At 45.8% G+C, this 12657-nt stretch overlaps 1 long non-coding RNA gene across 1 annotated transcript in view; it reads left to right on the top strand.

The window, feature by feature from the left end:
* LOC140068881 (uncharacterized) overlaps positions 1-12405 on the top strand; it is a 39253-nt gene extending 26848 nt beyond the window's left edge. The window contains exons 2-5 of the long non-coding RNA XR_011848609.1: positions 9685-9796; positions 10546-10612; positions 11077-11146; positions 12217-12405. This is a non-coding gene — a long non-coding RNA (uncharacterized lncRNA). The remainder of the gene's footprint in view (positions 1-9684; positions 9797-10545; positions 10613-11076; positions 11147-12216) is intronic.
* Positions 12406-12657: the final 252 nt, after the last annotated feature.

Here is a 12657-nt window from a genome sequence, read left to right as displayed (position 1 = left end):
TGCAGCTAGTACCATATTGTGAGGAATTTGCAGGGGGACTTGCTACCGTTGTGTTTAGCTCTTAGTGACACATATATCCACCTCAAACACCAAAGTGGGAAAATTTATTAGGTGTTTGATTTCAATTAGGCACAGTCTGCCAGTTTCTTTTTATTTTACGTTTATTTTTTCATAACTCAGCGTCATCTCATCAGTGTGCTTTCATACTTGGCTAGAAAATAGCCAAAGGAGAATCCAAACGGCTTACTTACGCCTACAATAGCGTTATATATATTTTATTTCTGGTTGATCTGCTGGTGGCTGTCCTTGCTGCAGTGCATATACTAGCCAATTGTGAGGAATTTAGAGTGAGACTTGCGACCGCTGTGTTTAGCGCTTAGTGACGCACATATCCATCGCAAAGACCGAAGTGGGATAATTTATTAGGGGTTGGATTTCAATTAGGCACAGTCTGCCATTTCCTTTTTATTTTACGTTTATTTTTTCATAACTCAGCGTCATCTCATCAGTGTGCTTTCATACTTGGCTAGAAAATAGCCAAAGGAGAATCCAAACGGCTTACTTACGCCTACAATAGCGTTATATATATTTTATTTCTGGTTGATCTGCTGGTGGCTGTCCTTGCTGCAGTGCATATACTAGCCAATTGTGAGGAATTTGGAGTGAGACTTGCGACCGCTGTGTTTAGCGCTTAGTGACGCACATATCCATCGCAAAGACCGAAGTGGGATAATTTATTAGGGGTTGGATTTCAATTAGGCACAGTCTGCCATTTCCTTTTTATTTTCCTTTTATTTTTTCATAACTCAGCGTCATCTCATCAGTGTGCTTTCATACTTGGCTAGAAAATAGCCAAAGGAGAATCCAAACGGCTTACTTACGCCTACAATAGCGTTATATTTATTTTATTTCTGGTTGATCTGCTGGTGGCTGTCCTTGCTGCAGTGCATATACTAGCCAATTGTGAGGAATATGGAGTGAGACTTGCGACCGCTGTGGTTAGCGCTTAGTGACGCACATATCCATCGCAAAGACCGAAGTGGGACAATTTATTAGGGGTTTGATTGAAATTAGGCACAGTCTGCCATTTACTTTTTATTTTACGTTTATTTTTTCATAACTCAGCGTCATCTCATCTGGCATAGCAGTGTGCTTTCATACTTGGCTAGAAAATAGCCATAGCAATAGGATAGCATCGTTTGGTTTTAAAAACTAAAAAATACAAAAAAAAAAAAAAAAAAAACACAAAAAAAAGTTAAAAAAAAATTTAAGTTATAACTTTCATTTTCAAAATGTTTAACCCGAGGGCTAGGGGTAGAGGACGAGGGCGGGGACGTGGGCGTCCAACTACTGCAAGGGTTAGAGGCCATGGTCCTGGGTGGGGTGAGACACCACCTGCTGATGAGGCAGCAGAGGAACGCCGCAGAGCTACACTCCCTACAATAGCGTTATATATATTTTATTTCTGGTTGATCTGCTGGTGGCTGTCCTTGCTGCAGTGCATATACTAGCCAATTGTGAGGAATTTGGAGTGAGACTTGCGACCGCTGTGTTTAGCGCTTAGTGACGCACATATCCATCGCAAAGACCGAAGTGGGATAATTTATTAGGGGTTGGATTTCAATTAGGCACAGTCTGCCATTTCCTTTTTATTTTCCTTTTATTTTTTCATAACTCAGCGTCATCTCATCAGTGTGCTTTCATACTTGGCTAGAAAATAGCCAAAGGAGAATCCAAACGGCTTACTTACGCCTACAATAGCGTTATATATATTTTATTTCTGGTTGATCTGCTGGTGGCTGTCCTTGCTGCAGTGCATATACTAGCCAATTGTGAGGAATATGGAGTGAGACTTGCGACCGCTGTGGTTAGAGCTTAGTGACGCACATATCCATCGCAAAGACCGAAGTGGGACAATTTATTAGGGGTTTGATTGAAATTAGGCACAGTCTGCCATTTACTTTTTATTTTACGTTTATTTTTTCATAACTCAGCGTCATCTCATCTGGCATAGCAGTGTGCTTTCATACTTGGCTAGAAAATAGCCATAGCAATAGGATAGCATCGTTTGGTTTTAAAAACTAAAAAATACAAAAAAAAAACAAAAAAAACACAAAAAAAAGTAAAAAAAAAATTTAAGTTATAACTTTCATTTTCAAAATGTTTAACCCGAGGGCTAGGGGTAGAGGACGAGGGCGGGGACGTGGGCGTCCAACTACTGCAGGGGTCAGAGGCCATGGTCCTGGGCGGGGTGAGACACCACCTGCTGATGAGGCAGCAGGGGAACGCCGCAGAGCTACACTCCCTACAATAGCGTTATATATATTTTATTTCTGGTTGATCTGCTGGTGGCTGTCCTTGCTGCAGTGCATATACTAGCCAATTGTGAGGAATTTGGAGTGAGACTTGCGACCGCTGTGTTTAGCGCTTAGTGACGCACATATCCATCGCAAAGACCGAAGTGGGATAATTTATTAGGGGTTGGATTTCAATTAGGCACAGTCTGCCATTTCCTTTTTATTTTCCTTTTATTTTTTTCATAACTCAGCGTCATCTCATCAGTGTGCTTTCATACTTGGCTAGAAAATAGCCAAAGGAGAATCCAAACGGCTTACTTACGCCTACAATAGCGTGATATATATTTTATTTCTGGTTGATCTGCTGGTGGCTGTCCTTGCTGCAGTGCATATACTAGCCAATTGTGAGGAATATGGAGTGAGACTTGCGACCGCTGTGGTTAGCGCTTAGTGACGCACATATCCATCGCAAAGACCGAAGTGGGACAATTTATTAGGGGTTTGATTGAAATTAGGCACAGTCTGCCATTTCCTTTTTATTTTACGTTTATTTTTTCATAACTCAGCGTCATCTCATCTGGCATAGCAGTGTGCTTTCATACTTGGCTAGAAAATAGCCATAGCAATAGGATAGCATCGTTTGGTTTTAAAAACTAAAAAATACAAAAAAAAAACAAAAAAAACACAAAAAAAAGTAAAAAAAAATTTTAAGTTATAACTTTCATTTTCAAAATGTTTAACCCGAGGGCTAGGGGTAGAGGACAAGGGCGGGGACGTGGGCGTCCAACTACTGCAGGGGTCAGAGGCCATGGTCCTGGGCGGGGTGAGACACCACCTGCTGATGAGGCAGCAGGGGAACGCCGCAGAGCTACACTCCCTACAATAGCGTTATATATATTTTATTTCTGGTTGATCTGCTGGTGGCTGTCCTTGCTGCAGTGCATATACTAGCCAATTGTGAGGAATTTGGAGTGAGACTTGCGACCGCTGTGTTTAGCGCTAAGTGACGCACATATCCATCGCAAAGACCGAAGTGGGATAATTTATTAGGGGTTGGATTTCAATTAGGCACAGTCTGCCATTTCCTTTTTATTTTCCTTTTATTTTTTCATAACTCAGCGTCATCTCATCAGTGTGCTTTCATACTTGGCTAGAAAATAGCCAAAGGAGAATCCAAACGGCTTACTTACGCCTACAATAGCGTTATATATATTTTATTTCTGGTTGATCTGCTGGTGGCTGTCCTTGCTGCAGTGCATATACTAGCCAATTGTGAGGAATATGGAGTGAGACTTGCGACCGCTGTGGTTAGCGCTTAGTGACGCACATATCCATCGCAAAGACCGAAGTGGGACAATTTATTAGGGGTTTGATTGAAATTAGGCACAGTCTGCCATTTCCTTTTTATTTTACGTTTATTTTTTCATAACTCAGCGTCATCTCATCTGGCATAGCAGTGTGCTTTCATACTTGGCTAGAAAATAGCCATAGCAATAGGATAGCATCGTTTGGTTTTAAAAACTAAAAAATACAAAAAAAAAACAAAAAAAACACAAAAAAAAGTAAAAAAAAAATTTAAGTTATAACTTTCATTTTCAAAATGTTTAACCCGAGGGCTAGGGGTAGAGGACGAGGGCGGGGACGTGGGCGTCCAACTACTGCAGGGGTCAGAGGCCATGGTCCTGGGCGGGGTGAGACACCACCTGCTGATGAGGCAGCAGGGGAACGCCGCAGAGCTACACTCCCTAGGTTCTTGTCTGAAGTTTCTGGGACTCGTGGTAGAGCACTGTTGAGGCCAGAACAGTGCGAACAGGTGATGTCGTGGATTGCCGACAATGCTTCGAGCAATTTGTCCACCAGTCAGTCTTCCACGCAGTCCACCCATGTCACCGAAATCGGCACTCCTCCAGCTCCTGCACCTCAGCCTCCTCCCCCCCAGTCTGCCCCCTCCCAGGAAAATTTGGCATTTGAACCGCCATACTCTGAGGAACTGTTTTCTGGACCCTTCCCACAGTCACAAACCACTTGTCCGGTTGCTGCTGAGCAATTTTCCGATGCCCAGGTTTTCCACCAGTCGCAGTCTGTGGGTGATGATGACCTTCTTGACGTAGTGGAAGAAGTGTGTAAAGAGGTGTCCGACGATGAGGAGACACGGTTGTCAGACAGTGGTGAAGTTGTTGTCAGGGCAGGAAGTCCGAGGGGGGAGCAGACTGAGGGATCGGAGGATGATGAGGTGACAGACCCAAGCTGGGTTGAGAGGCCGGGTGAACACAGTGCTTCTGAGACGGAGGAGAGTCCTCGACCAGCACAGGTTGGAAGAGGCAGTGGTGGGGCCAGACGGAGAGGCAGGGCCAGAGCTGGTGCATCAGCGCCAAATGTGTCACGTAGTGAAGCTCCCGTGGCGAGGTCTCCCGCGGCGAGGGCTAGATTTTCAGACCAGGATCAGCAGGGGTTCCACCACTACTAGCTTAACTACCACCAGTATGCGCAGGCATATGAATGCTAAAAACCCGACTCAGTGGCACCAAGCCCATTCACCTCCGGCCGTGCACACCACTGCTCCTTCCCCTGTGTCAGCTGATAGTCAGCCCCCTGCCCAGGACCCTGGCACAAAAACCCCATCGTCGCCTCCACGATCCTCCACAGCATCCACCAGCGTTCAGCTCTCCATACCCCAGACGCTGGAGCGGAAAAGAAAATATAGTGCAACCCACCCGCACGCCCAAGCCCTTAATGTCCACATCTCCAGATTGCTTAGCCTGGAGATGCTGCCCTATAGGCTAGTAGAGACCGAGGCCTTTCGCAACCTCATGGCGGTGGCCGCCCCTCGGTATTCGGTCCCCAGCCGCCACTACTTTTCCCGATGTGCCGTCCCAGCCCTGCACCAGCACGTGTCAGACAACATCATCCGTGCCCTGACCAACGCCGTTTCTGACAAGGTCCACCTGACCACGGACACGTGGACGAGTGCTGCCGGGCAGGGCCACTATATATCGCTGACGGCACATTGGGTTAACTTGGTGGAGGCTGGGACCGAGTCTGACCCTGGGGCTGGTCATATACTGCCGACGCCGAGGATTGCGGGGCCTACCTCGGTCCAGGTCTCAAAGGCCTACTATGCCTCCTCCTCCTCCCACCCCTCCTCCACCTCCTCCTCCGATCTACCATCCGTGGGCATGGCGCCATCAGTCGCTAGCTCTAGGCACAGCAGCAGTGCTGTCGCTAAGCGACAGCAGGCGGTGCTCAAACTGCTGAGCCTAGGCGATAAAAGGCACACCGCCCAAGAACTATTACAGGGCATCACGGCGCAGACTGATCTGTGGCTGGCACCGCTGAACCTGAAGCCAGGCATGGTTGTGTGTGACAACGGCCATAACCTGGTGGCGGCTCTGCAACTCGGCAGACTGACACATGTGCCATGCCTGGCCCATGTGTTAAATCTGATAGTTCAGCGTTTCCTCAAGACATACCCCAATCTGTCAGATTTGCTCACGAAGGTGCGCCGCATCTGTGCGCATTTCAGGAAGTCCAGCACAGATGCTGCCACTCTCAGGGCAGCGCAGCGCCGCCTCCAACTGCCCGCTCACCGACTGTTGTGCGACGTGCCCACGAGGTGGAATTCAACATTAACCATGTTATCCAGAGTTTACCAGCAGCGCAGAGCGATTGTAGACTGTCAGATGTCAACTTCCACCAGAACTGGTAGTCAGGTCAGCCAGCTTCCTCAAGTCTACAATGAGGAGTGGACGTGGATGTCTGATATCTGTCAGGTGCTGAGTAACTTTGAGGAGTCAACACAGATGGTCAGTGGCGATGCCGCCATCATCAGCCTCACCATCCCGCTGCTTGGCCTGTTGAAAAACTCTCTGATCAGCATGAAGTCGGAAGCTTTGCGCTCGTCACAAGAGACGGGGGAAGAAGATTCCCTTGTTGATAGCCAAAGCACCCTCAGGTCTGTTTCTCAGCGCATATCGGAGGAGGTGGAGGAGGATGAGGAGGAAGAGGAGGAGAATGTTGGCGAGACACAAGAGGGGAGCATTGCTCAGACCTTCACTGTTCAGCGTGTATGGGCAGAAGAAGAGGAGTTGGAGGAGTTGGAGGAGGAGGAAATGGACAGTCAGGCCAGTGAGGGGAGTCAATTCTTGCGCGTTGGGACTCTGGCGCATATGGCAGATTTCATGCTAGGCTGCCTATCCCGTGACCCTCGCGTTCAAAGAATTTATTCCAGCACCGATTACTGGGTATTCACTCTCCTGGACCCACGGTACAAGCAAAATCTTTCCACTCTCATCCCTGGAGAGGAAAGGAGTGTGAGAATGCATGAATACCAGCAGGCCCTGGTGCACAAGCTGAAACAGTATTTCCCTTCTGACAGCGCTAGCGGCAGAGTGCGTAGTTCTGCGGGACAAGTAGCGAGGGAGAGTAGGCGAGCAGGCAGCTTGTCCAGCACTGGCAAGGGTACGCTTTACAAGGCTTTTGCCAGCTTTATGTCACCCCAGCAAGACACTGTCACCTGTCCCCAGTCTCGGCAGAGTAGGGCTGATCTTTACAGAAAGATGGTGAGGGAGTACGTAGCTGACCATACCATCGTCCTAAATGATCACACAGCTCCCTACAACTACTGGGTTTCAAAGCTGGACATGTGGCACGAACTGGCGCTGTACGCCTTGGAGGTTCTTGCCTGCCCTACCGCTAGCGTCTTGTCCGAGCGGGTTTTCAGTGCAGCTGGTGGCATCATCACCGATAAGCGTACACGCCTGTCGACTGACAGCGCTGACAGGCTGACGCTTATTAAGATGAATAAAGCCTGGATTTCTCATAATTTCCAATCTCCACCAGGTGAAGGAAGCTCAACCTGAATAATTTATGCACTCCTCCTCCTCCTCATTTTCCTCCTTCTCCTCCTCTTTGTACACTAAAGCAGAGGAAACTGGCTATTTTTTGACAGAGCCCACTGGCTCTAGCTATAGTACTTTATGCATTTAATTTTTCTGGAGGGCCACCTACCCGGTCCTCTGTTTTAAACAATTTTTGGGAGTGCCACATACAGGCACTCAATCTATTCAATTTTTCTGGAGGGCCACCTACCTGCTCCTCTGGTTTGAAAACTTTTTTGGACTGCCACATACAGGCACTATCCAAATTAAATTGTCTCCATAGCAGCCTCCACATGTTGTCTCCATTGCTACCTCCAAAAGTCGTCCATATAGCTGCCTCCATACATCGTCCCCTTATCAAACGAGGTGTGTCAGGCACAAATTTGGGTTGTTTTCATGGATTCCACATCAAAGTTGTTAACTTTGTCGCCACCCTGCTGTGTTATCCACAAAATATACTGGCAAACTTTTACCATTTAGGGATATTATTTCAGCGCTTCTTGCGCATCTGTTTACATTCCCCTCATCCGCCATATCCCAAACTTATAAGAACGCTACTACACTTAACTTGGTGCAGGCTGGGACCGAGTCTGACCCTGGGGCTGGTCATATACTGCCGACGCCGAGGATTGCGGGGCCTACCTCGGTCCAGGTCTCAAAGGCCTACTATACCTCCTCCTCCTCCCACCCCTCCTCCACCTCCTCCTCCTCCGAATTACCATCCGTGGCCATGGCGCCATCAGTCGGTAGCTCTAGGCACAGCAGCAGTGCCGTCGCTAAGCGACAGCAGGCGGTGCTCAAACTGCTGAGCCTAGGCGATAAAAGGCACACCGCCCAAGAGCTATTACAGGGCATTCCACATCAAACTTGTTAACTTTGTCGCCACCCTGCTGTGTAATCCCCAAAATATACTGGCAAACTTTTATCATTTACCGATATTATTTCAGCGCTTCTTGCACATCTGTTTACATTCCCCTCACCCGCCATATCCCAAACTTATAAGAACGCTACTACACTTGACCTTATACAAAAGGTTCTTAGAAGTGCTGTTTGGGGAGTAGCCTAGAGACAGGGGCTTGGATTGGCGAAAGCTCGCCTGGCAGTGGAGCGCCAGCTCCATGCCAAGATCCAACTAACATAGTTTTAACTGCAGCACCTTTAATCTACTACTAGTTCACTGCCTCCATACATGGTCCCCTTATCAAACGAGCTGTGTCAGGCAGAATTTTGGGTTGTTTTCATGGCTTCCATGTTAACTTTGTCGCCACCCTGCTGTGTAATCCACAAAATATACTGGCAAACTTTTATCATGTACCAATATTATTTGAGCGCTTCTTGCTCACCTCCTTTGGTTCCTCTCTGCCACCCATTGGTTTGAAGCCTGAGTCCATTTAGGGTATGTCGCCATGACACTCTCTAGCCTGCTGCCGCTGCCTCTGCATGCCGTCCCCTATAGTGTCAGGGTCAATTATTGGATGTTTTAGATGCTATCTAGCTTCATTCTGTCACTCTGTCATGGCCATGCTGTTGCCCATAATTTTGGCATAATGGTGCGATTAAGCAGCCTCAGAGGCATCCATGCATGCTGCCCCTGCTGTTTCCTGTCCATTTCCGTGGTGTTTCCATCCTTTTCTGAGGTTCCCAGGTGTTTGGCCAAGCTTCCCTGTGCAGAGCCTTGGTCCCCTTGAAAAATGCTTGAGTCTCCCATTGACTTCAATGGGGCTCGTTATTCGAGACGAGCACTCGAGCATCGGGAAAAGTTCGTCTCGAATAACGAGTACCCGAGCATTTTAGTGCTCGCTCATCTCTAATCAAGATCAAACAGGTTATATACAGATCAAGATCAAGAGGGTAATATACAGATCAGGTACAGATACAGGCAGACAGGTAAAACTGAACTAGAAACACAGGGAAGACAAGACTCAAAATACCCAGCAAGTCTGATGGATACAGGTACAGGCAGGATATACACAGGTCAGACTCAATATAACCAGCCAGGTAAGATGGGATTGGGCAGGTATATGAGGCCGATCCCGGACACGCCTCCAGCAGCACACTGGGGGAACTGTCCATCAGGCTAGCAACCCTTGCTGGGCAGGACAGAAATGCAAGGAGCCGGGTGTGGCTCAGTTAATCCAAACACAAGAATTAAGCCACAGTTTACACACAAATAAACGCCAGATATTCCGCCAACTGTGGATATAGCGACGTTCAGGCACGGACATTACAATTGTATATGATAATAATAATCTTTATTTATATAGCACCATCAAATTCTGTAGCACTTACAAATCATAAGGGACATATACAAATATAATATTTCATTACATAGTACAGACAGTCATATGGAACAATAGGAGTGAGAGCCCTGCTCACAAGAGCTTACAGTCTATGGGGATGAGGGGGTGACACAAGAGGTTGTATAATGGCCCAGCCATTCTTTATTAGGGAGCAATATAAAATAATTGAATAAATAATTTAATAAATAAAAATGTTGCTGCTTGAATCAGCCCTCAGCCGCCATCTTATTGACAAGGTCCAAGGTGAAAGTGACTGCAGAGAAGCCTGGAGCTCGGTATCTGGTGTTTGCTGGATAACAGACGGGAGGATGACATAGGACAGGTTAGTAAAGGGAGAGTTGACATTTCATGCAGTTAGCGAGTTTGATAGGCTTGTCTAAAGAGATGGGTTTTAAGAGCACATTTGAAACTTTGGAGGTGGGTATTAGTCTGAGAATTTGGGGAAGGGCATTCCAGAGAATTGGTGCAACTCGGAGAAGTCCTGGAGACATGCATGAGAGGTTCAAATTAAGGTAGAGTGAATCTAATATCACTGGCAGATCGAAGAGCACAGGTTGGGCAATAGGTTGAGATGAGATGTACTCTAAATCTACCATCAAAAATCCATCATGTTAACCTAGGGACACTTACTCATAGATCCAGGCACGGTAACTATGGAAATCGTATTTGGCCTCCTTTGGCCTCCTTCCTTCTAAAAGCAACTTTTAAAATTTGATCCAGAAGGGCTGTTGGAGGCGTTACCTGAGCCCATCCGTGCTGTAGCTTCACAGACTATTACAATGTCCATGAGCAGGTTTCCCCCACCCCCTGCTCCCTCAGTACTTCCCACACCTTTTGCCTGAAGCACATCAGTGGGAGGGGAACTATGCTGGAAGTCTGGGAGATAAGTGTAGCTACAGTTAGTAGAGAGTGAAGGATGTACTGGTTACTGCTTCTTTCAGCTGTCGGAAAAGAAAGGAAGGATGGAGGAGGTGCCAGTATACAGAGATATAGAAGCATGTGGAAATCAGGAAGCTGTGAGTTCCTGCATGTGATGTCTCCCCCTCCTCCTTGACTTTTGATATATTGTAGGCGCTCCTGGTGCCCTTCGTAGATCTGCTAACTGAAGACCTGCCTGACAGATCGCAGGACAAAGAAGGTAATTATATAGTGTGTACTGTGTGTACATATTGTAAGTGGGTATATGTGCATGCAAATGTGCAATATATGACTGTGGTTTTTGTACAAATATGTCACTTTAATTTTAATGAAAGATTTTGTATGAAAGGTTTAATTACATAGGACTGGCCTTGCCATTTTACAATTTGTCCATTTAACATACCTCGTTAAAAAATTGTGAAAAATGTTTTATTAACTTCAGCTTGTGAAGCATGTTTTAGTTGTGCATATCTTTCGAAATTTTTCCTCCATGAAGCAGCTGTGCACTGTACCTCAATGCTTTTTTCCTCCAAAAATCAGCCCCTTCAAATTTAAGTGTGAGTTTCCCCATAACAGGATCCATTCAGTTGTTCCATACACCCCTAATAGGACCTTATATTTATGCCACACCCGATGTAACTTTACTGCTGATGGAGCAACCTGTGTTTTTTTTTTATTCACTAGGCTGGATTCTAAAGCAGAGAAGATATTCTCGTAACCTTCCTCAAGTTGTTCTAATAACCTTTAAAAAAATGTGAGTTCCTACATTCACCGATGAACTGAATTTGTGATGCAATATAGTAGTGGAAAAAAGATGGAAGAGATACCCCTCCACTCGTAATATTTTTCCATAAGAATTCTTGCTTTATCTGCACTCTCCGCCATAGAAGTTTGTTCAAGATTGCTCTCAGCATTCTAAACCATTTGTCATCAATAAAGCAAGGACAGTTAGTTATGAAATAGAGAACTTGGGGAAGGACTGCCATTTTGGCATCTTTCTCCATATACGGACTCTCTCTCCCAGTTTCTCAACTAGAGGAGATATATTCAATCTGGGGTAATCGGTGACCTTCATGTTAACTTTGAACCCAAGGTATTCAAATACACCTTTATTATCTATTAGAAGTAAATCTGCAATGATGTTTCCCGGGTAATCGTCTATTTTACATATGATGGATTTCTTCTAATTGATTTGTAGCTCTGAAACTTTGGAAAACTGGTCTATCGAATTAATGGCTTTGGGAACCGACAAAAGAGAATCTCTCAAGCTTAGTAAGATATCATCTGCATAAAGCAGGATTTTGTCGCTAGAACCCCCACATCCACACCCCAATATATCGTTATCTTCTCTGATGGCAGATGCCAGTGGCTCTATAAACATAGCTTATAAGAGGGATGACAGGGGGTAACCCTGGCAAGTCCCTCTGCTTAGAGAAAATTCCACCGACAGCCTCCCATTAATCTTTACTCTAGCCTTAAGTTTTGAGTAAAATAGCTTTACACGCTCAATAAATTTCCTACCCAATTGAAATGTTTCCATTACATTCCAGAGGAAGATCCATTCCATCATGTCGAACGCCTTTGCGTCATCCAAAGACAGGATGGAGCGGGTCTCTCCCTGTCAAAATTGAATGGCACCATATAACCTTTGCAGGTTAGTCTTAATACAGCGTTCGGGAAGAAAATCAAATTGCTCCGCATGTATTATATCAGTTTCTACATTTTTTATAACAGTTTGGCGAGCACTTTCCCATTTGTATTCATAAGCTAAATTGGGCGATACGACTCTTTTATAACTGGATCCTTAATGTTTTTACAAATCAGGGTGATGCATGTCTCATACCACGAAGCGGGAAGCATCCCCTCTCTCTGACTCGCCTCCCACACCTGAATCAGTATTGGAAAGAGAATGTCACCCACTTTTGGATAGACCTCCATTGGAAAGCCATCAAGACTTGGAGATGAATTTCCGGGGAATGTGCCAGGCGTCGCCTCCAGTTCCTGTATTGAAATCGGGGACTCAAGAATAGTTCTTTGCTGGCTAGATAATTGGGGCAATAAAACCTTATATAAATATTCCTGAGTCTGACTGGGTGAACTCTGTAAATCTGATGAATATAAAACCTGAAAAAAATTCTCAAACTCACCTTCATCTTGAGTCCAATTAATCTTAATGAAATCTTTCAGGTCCTCTCTAATATTTTCTAAGTCCCCTATCAGGTTAAACCAATGGGGGTTAAACTTCCACTGGGTTAACCTCTGCCT

Source organism: Engystomops pustulosus, chromosome 7, assembly GCF_040894005.1.
Source record: "Engystomops pustulosus chromosome 7, aEngPut4.maternal, whole genome shotgun sequence".
Lineage (NCBI taxonomy): Eukaryota > Metazoa > Chordata > Amphibia > Anura > Leptodactylidae > Engystomops > Engystomops pustulosus.
Note: the sequence above shows the minus strand (reverse complement) of the source record. Positions and strands in the feature narration are given on the sequence as shown.